Here is an 11,737-nt window from a genome sequence, read left to right as displayed (position 1 = left end):
CTCAGGTAAGCCATGCAAACTTTTAAAATGGTATTTGTGTAGAGATTCTTCATTGTGTAATCAGGATGTGTAGACCTGGCAGTGCTGGGTTAACAGTTGGACTCAGTGATCTTAAAGATCTTTCCCAGCCTAAACAATTCCATGATTCTCTGCTGCTAGAATACAAAAATAGAAATACTAATTTGTGTGTTAAGAGTGTGGGGCACACACAAAATCTCTGTGTGTGTTGGAAGAAGGAGAGACATGAGGAAGAAGCTGGATGTTGCTATTTAGACCATAACAGTCTCTTTATATAATAATCTGCATCCTCCCTGCTGAACAGGAGCTTGAAGCGTTAGCACAGAATCACAGAGCAGCTGGGGTTGGAAGGGTTCTCTGGAGATCCAGTCCAGCCCTCCTGCCAAGGCAGGGTCAGCTGGAGCAGGTGACACAGGAATGTGTCCAGGTGTGACTTGAATATCTCCAGAGGGGAGACCCCATGCACTCTCTGGGCAGCCCCTTCCAGTACTCTGCCATTCTTAACATAAAGAAGTTCTTCCTCATGATGAGGTGGGACATCCTCTGTTTTAGTTTATGGCCATTTTTCTGTGCTTTGTACTCAGAAAATCCATAGTGGTTCTGGAAGAAAATCTGCTTTTGTTTGAAGTATCTCCTTGGTGTTCTAGCATCTTTTGCAGTTAGTTTCTATCAGTATTTCTCCATCTGTTTCAGTCTTGGGAAGAAGTGAATTCCTTTAAGCCTATATTGGTGATGACAGGAGTCCTGCTGTAAAAATGTGTCAGTTTTTCACAGTGCAGAAGATGATGAAGAGAAGGCAGGGATTAATCACAGAATGTTACAGGGTTGGAATGGACGTTAAGGATGATATCTATTCCCAGCCTCCCCCTGCCATGGCCAGGGACACATGTCCCACTTACTGAAGGCCTATCTAACCTGGCCTTGAACACTGCCAGGATTGAGGCATCCGCAGCTTCTCTTGGCAACCTGTTCTAGAGCATCGCCACCCTCACAGTAAAAACTTTCTTCCTAATAGCCAACTTAAATTTCCCGTCTTTCAATTTGTACCCATTACTCCCTGTCCTGTCACTCCAGTTCCTGACAAAGAGCCCCTCTCCCGTTCCCTGCAGCTCCTTCAGACACCGGAAAGTGCTGGGAGGTGTCCACACAACCTTCTCTTCTCCAGGCTGAACAGCCCCTGCTCTGCCAGCCTGTCTGCTTAGGGGGAGGTGCTCCAGCCCTCTTATCAACATCGTGGCCTTCCCTGGACTCGCTCCAACACTTCCGTGTCCTTCCTATGCTGGGGACGCCCGAGCAGCGCGCAGTGACGCCGAGCTCGGGCTGATGGATGTGTCTGCATAGGTTTGGGCAATCGCGATCGCGGCAGCGGCGCTGGGGCTCCCCTTTAAGGGGCGGTGCGGGCGCCGTGACGTGCGCGGGGCCGGGCGGCGGCCGCGGGGCGAGCGGCAGCGGCGAGCATGGGGTAAGCGCGGCGGGGCTCGGGGGGCTCGGGACGGGACCCGACAGCCCCGGGGGGACCCCGACAGCTGCAGGGGGAACCCGCCCGGCCTTCCCGGAACCTCCGGCGGAGCGGGTTCAGTAGCGGCTGTGAGCGGGGGCGGGCGTCGGGGCCGTGCGGAGCCCCCGAGCTGTGTACGACCAGGCACATCTTTGCCTGCGGGGGAGGAAGGAGCCGCGCTAAAGGCAATAGGCACTGGCACGGTGGTGTGAATGGGGTACGTGGATGTCTTGGAGCCTTGGTCTCTTTTGGCGAGGTCTCTTCGACAAGGAGGAGGATTTAATGTAAAAAATATTTTGGAGGAGAAATGCCCCTTCTCAGCTAGGCTGATCTTCTGTCTTCAGATGTGTGGTTCCGGTACAGCAGGCATGAGCCTTATCTTGAAGTCAGGGCTTGCTCTTTGCAAGTGACAGAGAAAAGCATTTAGGAAGGAGCAGTTAAAATGTTTTAATTATCTTTGTTTTCAGCTGTGCAATGTTTAAAATGGGAACCGTGGATGTCTCAGCTTGAGAAGATAGGTGACTTCTCTTTTCAATTACATTGCAGCTTAAAAAAATAGTGTTGTGCAAAGGCCTAGACTTGACATCAAACTTACCTTCTTGTTAGGCAATTTTATTAGAAAGGTGGTAATTACTCACAGGAATACTGTCCTTGAAAAGCCACCCGGATATGACTCTGGAGGAAAACCACATCTCAGAACTTTCCAAAATGACTTATGACTGAGCTGTCCCATTTCAATACTGGGTGTTTCAATACTGGGAATTGCAGTGAGTGACACCATCTGTGACTGCAGCCAGTGGAACACCAAGTAGGTTTTTGTTTAGTTACAGACAGTGCCCGGGGTTTTATGTTGTATAAGTGGAGGTTTCTATGCTTTTTTAACCAAGTAGTAAGCCGAATTCCTTCTGGAAGAGTTGTCCTGCTTCCTTGCCTGCAAGGTATACTCCACCCTCTCTCTTGGTGCCAATTTCTTTTAAAAGGCAGGTTTTGCCTTATTTCTTGATGACTATGTTAGTTTAATTCTCCACTGTATGGAGAGAAGGGCTGATGTCAGTTAGAATATTTCTTTGTACCTCCAGTAAGAATGAGCATTCTCTTTGAACAGTTTGTAACATGACAGGAAGCAAAAAGGGCAGCTTCCTTTAGTGCCCTGTTCTTTCTTAGGAGTTGCAAGTATTACCTTTGACACTGCCCTTGAGAAGGAGGTGATGATTTCCTGGCATTATGGGTCAGAAAGTGTTTAGTTCCCTATTCTTGCATCAGGCTGATTTCTAGATTGAGTTATCACCCTGGCACACTGCTCACAAATCCTGTCTTTTTAAGAGAACTTCCCCTTTCTGAGGGTGAGTTACAGACTACCTGTGGACTTGCCACTGGACTCTGTGTGTTTCTTCTCCTTGCTTGGAAGTCCTGCCACAATTACAACCTAATTCTAAGGACAGGGTTAGGGAAGGGCTACTGGTGGAATGTTTGTTTATTCTTTGTTGTCTTGCCCAGCTGAGCAATTTCTAGTTTGATTGTACTTTTGCTTTTTTGCTGCATTTATTCTGGTCTTTATTCTGGTCTTATTCTGGACCTTCTGCAGAGGTCTTCTGCAGAAGTGCAAGCAAAGCACCAGTTTTCAGTAGGTTCCGTTTTAGTATCATCTTTGATATTAATGTCTTTCAGTATTTCTATTGAGTATCAGGTGCTGTTGAGGCAGGCGTGCATTTTGGGCAATCCTTTTAAGTGTATTTCACACTGCAAGAGGTCCATACACTATAATCTTTGGACATTTTAAAGACAATAAATTACACTCCATTGGAGTGTGTTAATAATGCACTTCTAAGTACTTGAAAGCATTTTGCTTCCCAGAATGTTGCATTTGGAAGCAAATGTAAGCATTCTAGGAAAAGTATAAAAGTCAGGGTAAACTCAGATTCAGGCCTTTTATTTTGTTGGTCAGTCCTTAAAGATCATGTGGAGCTTTTAGGTCAGGGTGTAGGCACAGGTTTCATACTGCTGAACTTGATAAATTTGTCACCATTTTTCCTTGACCATAAGGGATTTCTCCCAATTTCTGCTGCTAGTGAATGCGTTGTGGCAAAGGTTTACTACCCAAAGGTGTTTCAGAATTTTTCCCCCCATTTTAATTGGATTACTGAGTTTTCACCTGCTTTACTCTGGTTTCAGAAATGGATTGTGAGTAATAAGGTTAATTTAGTTGGTTTCCCCTTTTCATTCTGCTGTATGTAGTATTCTTACTTTAGGAAACTGTGCAGAAAGCAGAGCACTGATTCACCAGGACAGAACTTGTTTATTATTTTCATTGGTAATGCGATTACTTAGCCTTGGTATGCCAATTTTCCAATAGTGACCCTTACTGGAAAAGGAAATTAGATGACTCATATCCACAATTCAACTAATTGTGAAGTATTTGAGTGTTTAAGGAGGTGGAGCAATTCAGAACATCTGTATCAGAGTTACAGAAGAAAATAATGTAGCTGGGGCAGCTGACACTGGGCTTTCTCTAATTGGAAACAAAACTTCACATTGTCTGTGTACACAGTTAATTTGGCTCTGCTTCTGAATTAATTCCTGCCTGTAAGTTACAGCAGATTGTGTAATAGGTACAGTAATGCTTGAGGCAAGGCTGTTCCTCCTTATGAGAAGGGGAGGCAGAATGTCCATCTTCCTGGGAAGCTTTGGCCAGCAGAGACAGACCAGCCTTGTTGGATGGGGATGTGCTCATTTGGGGTTTGAGCCATGTGTTGTCTTGTGGCTTCCTTGTCCTTTTGTGATACAGAGAAAATCCATGCCTGGTTGAAATGTGGCATCTGCAATAGGCTGCTACAGGCTAACCTGGCAAAACCAGCATATTTCTAACAGTGAAAGATGTGGTTATCCTGATTTTCTTTGTCTGGTTTAGATATTTTTCAAGCCTATATTTTCTCCACAGACAAGATAAAAAATGCTGTGATATTGCATTATGCCCCATTTCTCCTCCCCTGCTATCACTAACAGGGACTCCAGTTCACACATTCTGGTGTATTTGATACTCCAGGATCTGTAATAGGTTGCCAGTGGTAAGAAAGTAAATAATGAAGATAATTACAGAATCACAGAATTGTTAGGGTTGGAAGGAACCTCTGGAGATCATCTAGTCCAACCCCCCTCCAAAGCAGGGTCACCTGGAGCAAGTTACACAGGAATGTGTCCAGGTGGGTGTGGAATGTTTCCAGAGGGAGGACTCCATGAAAATTGGAAAAAAGCTTCTAGAAATGTGAGCAATCTCTGTTTAATGAGCAGAGGATTTATTTTCCAGTGCTGGTCCTTGATATTTTCTGCAATAAATGGGTTAAACTGCATACATCCCATTCTGTGAGGCTTGTGTTCAAGCACAGGCTAATCTCACCAAGGAATATAAGCTTCTTGCCTGGAAACAACCGAGACTTGGAATTGAAGCTACTTAAAGAAATGTTTTATGCTTTTTACTAGCCTGAAGAGTAAACATCAGCTTGCACAATTAGCACTGGTAACTTACATTGCATTTGGTTTTGTGTTCACTGTGTTCTTGATGAAGAAGCTGCTTGAAGGTGGCAGAGAATTGAGTTGTGGTCTCTGCTGCTACAGGCACTTAGGTTTCGTTTCCTCAGAAGCCAGGCAGGAAGGAGAGGTTGAAAAATGCTGTCCTGGTGCAAGAGGCAGATGTGCACGGCTGGGTTAGTGTGCCCTGCTCACCACAGAGAGCTGTGTGACAGCAACAAACAACCTGAGCATACAAACACACAGCAAGACTGAGCACTTGGATTTTGTTCAGGAGTTAATTTTCCTGTAGCTGTGTGCTTCATTGACTGTAGGTACCTACTAGGGTAGAGTGTTCCCTCTAGCTGTGGGTTTTTCTGTGCTTCTGTGTAACTCTGAAAGCAGTACATTTTTAACATACAAGCTGACTCTGGAGAGAGGTTGCAGGCAGAGTAGCCCTCAGAGAGGGATCCTATAGCTCAAGAAACAGAGAATCCTTTAAAAACATGTTTATAAGATCATTATGGCTATTTATTAGTATCTGTAAAAATTTGAGCATGTGAGTTCCACGGGTAGCTCCAGCTCTGTTTTTCATATACTGCCATGAAAAAGCCATGGCGTGAGATGTAGCTGGATATATTTGCCACAGATTATGGTTGTGGATGTATTATGGGAGGAGGAGAATACCCTCAAATAGCCTTTTAAAACTGCAGCTGTAGGGTCTTCTGTGAAATAAACAAATTAGTTTAATTTCAGGAAATTACCAATTGTGTAGAGATTGGCCTTTTGACAAAATCTTTGTATTCAAAGCATTTTATACCATTCATTTTTGATGTGGTACACCTCTGTTTTTATTAGCATGATCTCTGGCTCTCAATTCCACTGAGAGGTAAACTTAAAAACCTCCTTTTTTTTAGGGTGTGAAAGGCACTAGTCATCACTTTTGTGACTCTTTTGGTCAAGGTCTCGTTAATAATCAATGCCATTTAAAAGAAGTAGTGGTTGGCCAGATGTGACCTCTGCTGCAGTGGTCTGTTCTTGTTTGTACAGTGTCACATTTTCCTTGATGATCCTCGTTGTGCTGGATGAGTAATATTCCAGAAGAGAAGGGGAATGTGGGGCAGAATGTCAGTTCATCGTAGTACAGGATAATTAATTTATGTAATTTAAACTTTGCTTCTGCCTGAACACAGTGTTTGGAAATTTTATATATGGGATGATACATGAGTAATGTGGGTGAAGAAAAAGGTGTGTTTCCTATAAAAGCTGGGTTATAAGGCAGGCAAAGCAGGTGGGTGTAACCTAGTCCAAACTTCCTTTTACTGCAGTTCCAGTGTGTTTGGCAAGTCATACACCAGGTTTCCATTTGCCAGGAAAAAATAATACTTTAACTCTTTGGCCAAGTTAGTTTCCAGTTAGTTGCTTAAATCTGCTTCTAGAAGTAGTATGGTACTGGCAGCAGCAAATTCATAATATTGCAGTTTTTGTGGGGAAGTTATTTGTAGCACTTAGTTGTTTTTTGTTTTGCTTGTTTTTTTTTTTTCAGTTAAACTTGTTCTGTTAATTCAGCTAACCATCTAAGAAAAATCCTTCCCACTGCCAGATTTGAATTTGGGTGTGGGGGTAACATCCTGTGTCCTTGAAGTGGGTGGTAGGAAGGGAACTGACTCATGTTGTTTGCCTTAAATATCTGTCATGATTCTGCATTCTCTTTTTGCCACAAAAGGAACATTTAAAGTTTATTTACCACTTGCAGAAGCAAATGCCTTTAATTGTATTTAAGGACAGTTTGTGTGCTGAGGGTCCAGTGGACTGAAAATTATCTGGGGGCCTGCATGAAGCTGCAGTGTGAATTCTTGCACTGTGATGAAAGACTTCAGTCCCTCTGAATGCAGGCTTGGCTTTTCCCCTTAGGTGCATGTTTTAATGCATCAGTTACTTATAGCAATTACTCTCTGTTTTCTACAAAGTGTACAATAATAGATTTCCTGGCAAACTTCACCGGAAAATTGTCTTTTTATATGTATTACAAAGGGATTTATATAAATAGACATATTTAGTACAAGTGCACTCTTTAAGGACCAAGAAGAGATGCTTGTATACCTATTCCATAATAGCCTGTTGGATCAGGGTGTCAGATGTCTGAGTAAGACCACAAACTCCAGGAAGTTGCCTCCCTGCCACTTTCTCATAAAGGCTGCTTAAGAACACGTTGGGCTAAACATGTTATTTAAAAAAAAATAATTAAAAATGTAAATATAATATTAAAAAATAGCAGTTAGCTTTATTTCCAGTAGGTCTTTGTGTATAAAATTGAAGTTTATTATTTTGGGCTTAAAGTAATCCACATCAGATTCCTATTTGAACAAACAGCTAAAGGCTCCATTCAGCATATATTTAGCAACTTTCCTCCCGTAAGACTCTTGCCTTCTCTTTTTCTATAGCACTCTGGCAGTTGCAATTTCTTGCTTCCCATGGCATTATTGCTGTTTTAGCTCGTTTCTCACGCCAGGGCTGGGTCCCTGGGCTGTGCTCAGCTGGGGCTCTGGGGGATGCAGCTCAGGTCTGTTTATACTGCAGGTAAACAAAGGGGTTGTTTTGCTGGGGCTCCTGTTGCAAACTCTCCTTTTGAGAGTACCCAGAAAGAATTATGGAAAGTAGTACTGAGTTTTAGGGGTTTTTATTAATATGTGTCCCTGCTAGAGTAGTTTGCAGTTAATGATGGCTTGAGCTGCTGCTGCTCTGAGGGATTAGTCAAAATAAAGTGAATATACCTTTTCACAGGACTGGACGTGGCCAGAACCCCAGGAGAGACACTGAAGTGCTAATTGAGTTAACGTTTGTCTGAAACACCCGACAGCACAATTCCAATCCACACTTCACACTGCATTGCAGAGCTCTAAAAGGACTTTGCAGTTACTCAAACCTGCCAGTCTGATGAAACAACTAAGATTTTGTGAAGTTGAAACCATGCTACTCAATCTTAGTCTTAGGCTGCCTGTTGCCTACCACAAGAATCACTTGGGAACTTCCTGATCATGTAGAGATCCTGTTCTGGGGAGGTGGCCAAGGCTGCACCAGCAATTACTGTGATTGCACCTGGACTAGAAGGCTTTACTGTGGTGTATATTCTGATTGTCTGCTTTGTGCTGAAGCCCCTGGCTGTGCTAAACTAGGCTGGTCCCTCTTGCAAGTGTTAAAATCAGGCTAATGTTTTCCTGTGAGTTTGCTTTCTGAGTAATAGTAAATTTTTTTCGTTTACTCGTTAGGAAAGTGGTACTTATGTTTTGAATTTTTATGCTAAAACATTAAACTGAGGAAGTGTGTTGCTAGTAAAGTTGTAAAAACTAATCCCTCTGAAAGGCTCTTGGGAATTCATATTGCTTTTTTTTAAGAAAGAAGATTATTTTCCTGCTAAACTTAACAGGCATTATGTGGCATTGCATGGCTGTGACTGAGATGTTAAGCATGTCTCTCTGGGGACTTGTTTGGTCATGCCCTACACCTGAGTCAGGGCAAACGTGGATGTTTACCATTCCATCATATTTCTGGGAACTGGATCCTTTTCTGGAGCAGTAAGGAATGACATGCATATACTCACTTTTTTATTTCACTTTTAGGAATGGCCTGAATTATCTTTTGAAGTCTTTCCAGACCACCCCGTGTTACAGCCATAACTCACTCTTTGTAAATGTTTGTTTTTAAAAGCAGCAGTGCTTTTGAAAAGAGCCTTGTCCATGTGTTTCTCAAAGCATGGAACAAATCTTGGAATAGATTAAAACTTGCACAATAAAAAGGCTGCTTAAACGAATTTTTCATAACTAGTTGGTCTCATTGTTCATTTGGATACTTTCTTCTGTTTTAAGACAAAATTTTTAGTGTGTCCTACTCACATGAAGGCATAGATATGTGAAAGCTTCCTTTGTATCAGCTTACAAAATGTTACTGACTTAAGTGAGTCTATTAAGAAGAGTTTAAAATACATTGTTGGAATCGAAACTTTGATATTTGAAAATGCTTTAAATAAACTCTACATTTTTTTTCCATTTGACTGTTCAAGATCGACATCTCCAATATGAACAGCTGCCTTGAGAATTAACTTCTACAAATAGTATTATTCAGATCCTGGTCTTGCTTCTCACATTTTGAGATGTCCATTGCATCTCATTCTGTCCTGAAAGGACTAAAATAGGCAAGTAACTCCCTTTATGTGAGCTGATAAATATTTTGAATAATTAGACAGCTTTAAAGGTGAGTCTGTGAGACATTCTCACTACACATACACTTCAGTGCTTTCCAAGGGTGAGAGGATAGGGGTAGAAGTGGAGGTAGGGCAAGGCAGGAGAGAGGTGGTGGTAGGAAAGGGCAGGACTTGATCTCTCCATTTTTACTAAATGGAGTAAATCTCCATATTTGCTTTCCGTTACATTTGATGAGAAGTTGCAGTTTGTCATTGCTGCAGTAAAACTGCGGTTAGGTTTGATTTTGATTTTGTTTTTTATTAAATCATTGGCAAAAATTCGCTTTTCTGTGAAGAAAGAGAAGCAGGAAATGTCAGTGAATGAGCTCAAGCTGTTTATAACTGTGCTTTATTTAGACTATGGGATATATAATGTGGGAGTCTGGAAACCTGAATTGTGACTGACGCCAGCAGAGCACTCTGAGCTGGTGCTGTGGCCACCCTGATTTCTGCACTCTGACGTTTGTTTGCAGAATGCAGGGGTCAGGCGTGCTTTTGGTTTCGGTTGGCTTTTGTTTTCTCGTGGTTAACCATTCAGGGGAAGAATCTGTAAGCAACAGTCCCTCACGTGTGTTCTTTTTCATTTATGTACAATGCTAATGGTAATTAAATTATCATTTAATGTGAATATGGCTTTTCCCAAATATTTTAGAGCCCTTTAGGCAGATTCATCAGGTGAAAGCAATCAAATGAAGCAATTTTTGACTAAGAAGGGAGCTAATACACTGCAAGAGAGTCTTTGTACAGTGCCTGGAATGTGTTGTCTCCTGAAGGTTAGAAGGTTCACTGAGTAATTTATGTTGAGCACCATTCTGTCTTCACTTGACTATCATCCCTTAGTGGAAGCCTTCCTGCACCTTTTTCAGTAGTGGGATATCACTTAAATGCTCAAGAAGTGCACAGGTCAGTACTCCTTGGGCAGTAAAAAAGACATTATTACAGTAAGGTAGTACTGTGTCAATAAAAATACTTAGGAAAAAAATTCTTTTTGAAGAACTCCAGTGTTGAAAGAGAGTGTTGATGACATGAATTACAAGTTCACGGCCCTTACTGTTTTTTTCTGTAAACGTCTCCCTACTTTGTGCTGTTCTAAGATATTAGCCTGCAGAAGCCCAAGCACTGGCAGGAAAATTATCTGCTGTGAAGTAGGTGATAAAAATGCCCTCCAGTAATCATTTGTTACACTCGTTAAAGAGCTGTGAGAAGAGCTAACTCCTCTGTTATTTTACTTGCTTGGTTGTCTGTGAAAGCTTATAATTTTGGTCTGCAGCAATCAGACAGTGTTTCAGTGGGTAGGAGTGGATCATAGTGCTTGCAGACACAAACACAGAACTAACGTGTATGCCTGACACACCTGCACTTCAAACATGTGTCTCCATTAACTCTTCAAAAGATGGGTGCAAAATGTCCTTGTGTGGTGGTTGTGTCATTTTGCCAAGGACACAAGTGATGCAAATGCACAGGGTGTGTCTAACAACTTGGTGAAGATGAGGACATGGTGTGTTGGTTTTTTAGCTTTGCTTTTGTTGCATTCCTTATTAGAGGTAGCAAATAGGAGATACCTGCTTGACTGAGCAGAAAACTTTATTAAAAATAAACAAATAGAGGTCATGGTTCGTGTTTTTATCTGTTGATGGCCATCAGCTTGGCTGCAGTTGGGCTTGTGCTGTTTTCTCTCCTCATATCAGAAATTAATTTAGTTGTGAAAGATAAGGGGGCTGTACCAGTTTCCTACTGTGCTTGGTAATTTATGATAAGTAAATATTTCTCCACTTTATCTGAGTTTTTCTGGTATCTGTGATTCTGCCCAGCCTTTGCTAAAGTTCTAAGAAGTTCATTGTCTGTACAAGTGAAGAATTTTAGTTGTCTTTGTCAGCCCTTATTTCTTTCCTTGACACAAGAATTTCTTTCCTTAGCATAGATCACTACAAAAAATGTGTTTTCCCTTTACTGAGGAAAAAAACCAAGGAGGAACCTAGAAGACTTCTTTGCTTTGTCTCTGCTACTATTGCTGGAGAGTAACTGTGTATAATGGAAGTAATGTCAGCTTCCCTAGTGAGAGAGCTCTTTCAGGGTTGGTCCAGAAGTGGAAACAAGAGGAAGGAAAAAGCTGTTGGCTGCTCCACAAGTATCAGAAATTGCAGTTGACTTCTTGTCCTGCAGTTTCTGAAGGTGTCTGTAGTTTGTCACAGGTGTTCTTGCTGTTTGTTGAGAACACTGGAATCAGGATCATAATTCAGTGTATGAATCAATTGAGTACAGTTCTCTCTCTTTTCTCCTTCTCTTGAAATCACATTTGTGTTTTGCTTTTTACACCAGGCTTGAAAGAAATGGGATTTTTTGGATGGTGATGAGCTGGCTGTGAACTTACTGTGCTGAAGTGAGGCTAGTGCTCATGAGGATGAGAGGGCACTTAAAAGCTGGGTGTTTAGAAGTGTGTGTTTAGGTTGGCATCTCAGAAATGTTCTGTGCAAATA

The sequence above is a fragment of the Anomalospiza imberbis genome, chromosome 11 (assembly GCF_031753505.1).
Source record: "Anomalospiza imberbis isolate Cuckoo-Finch-1a 21T00152 chromosome 11, ASM3175350v1, whole genome shotgun sequence".
NCBI lineage: Eukaryota > Metazoa > Chordata > Aves > Passeriformes > Viduidae > Anomalospiza > Anomalospiza imberbis.
This window is presented reverse-complemented; position numbering follows the sequence as displayed.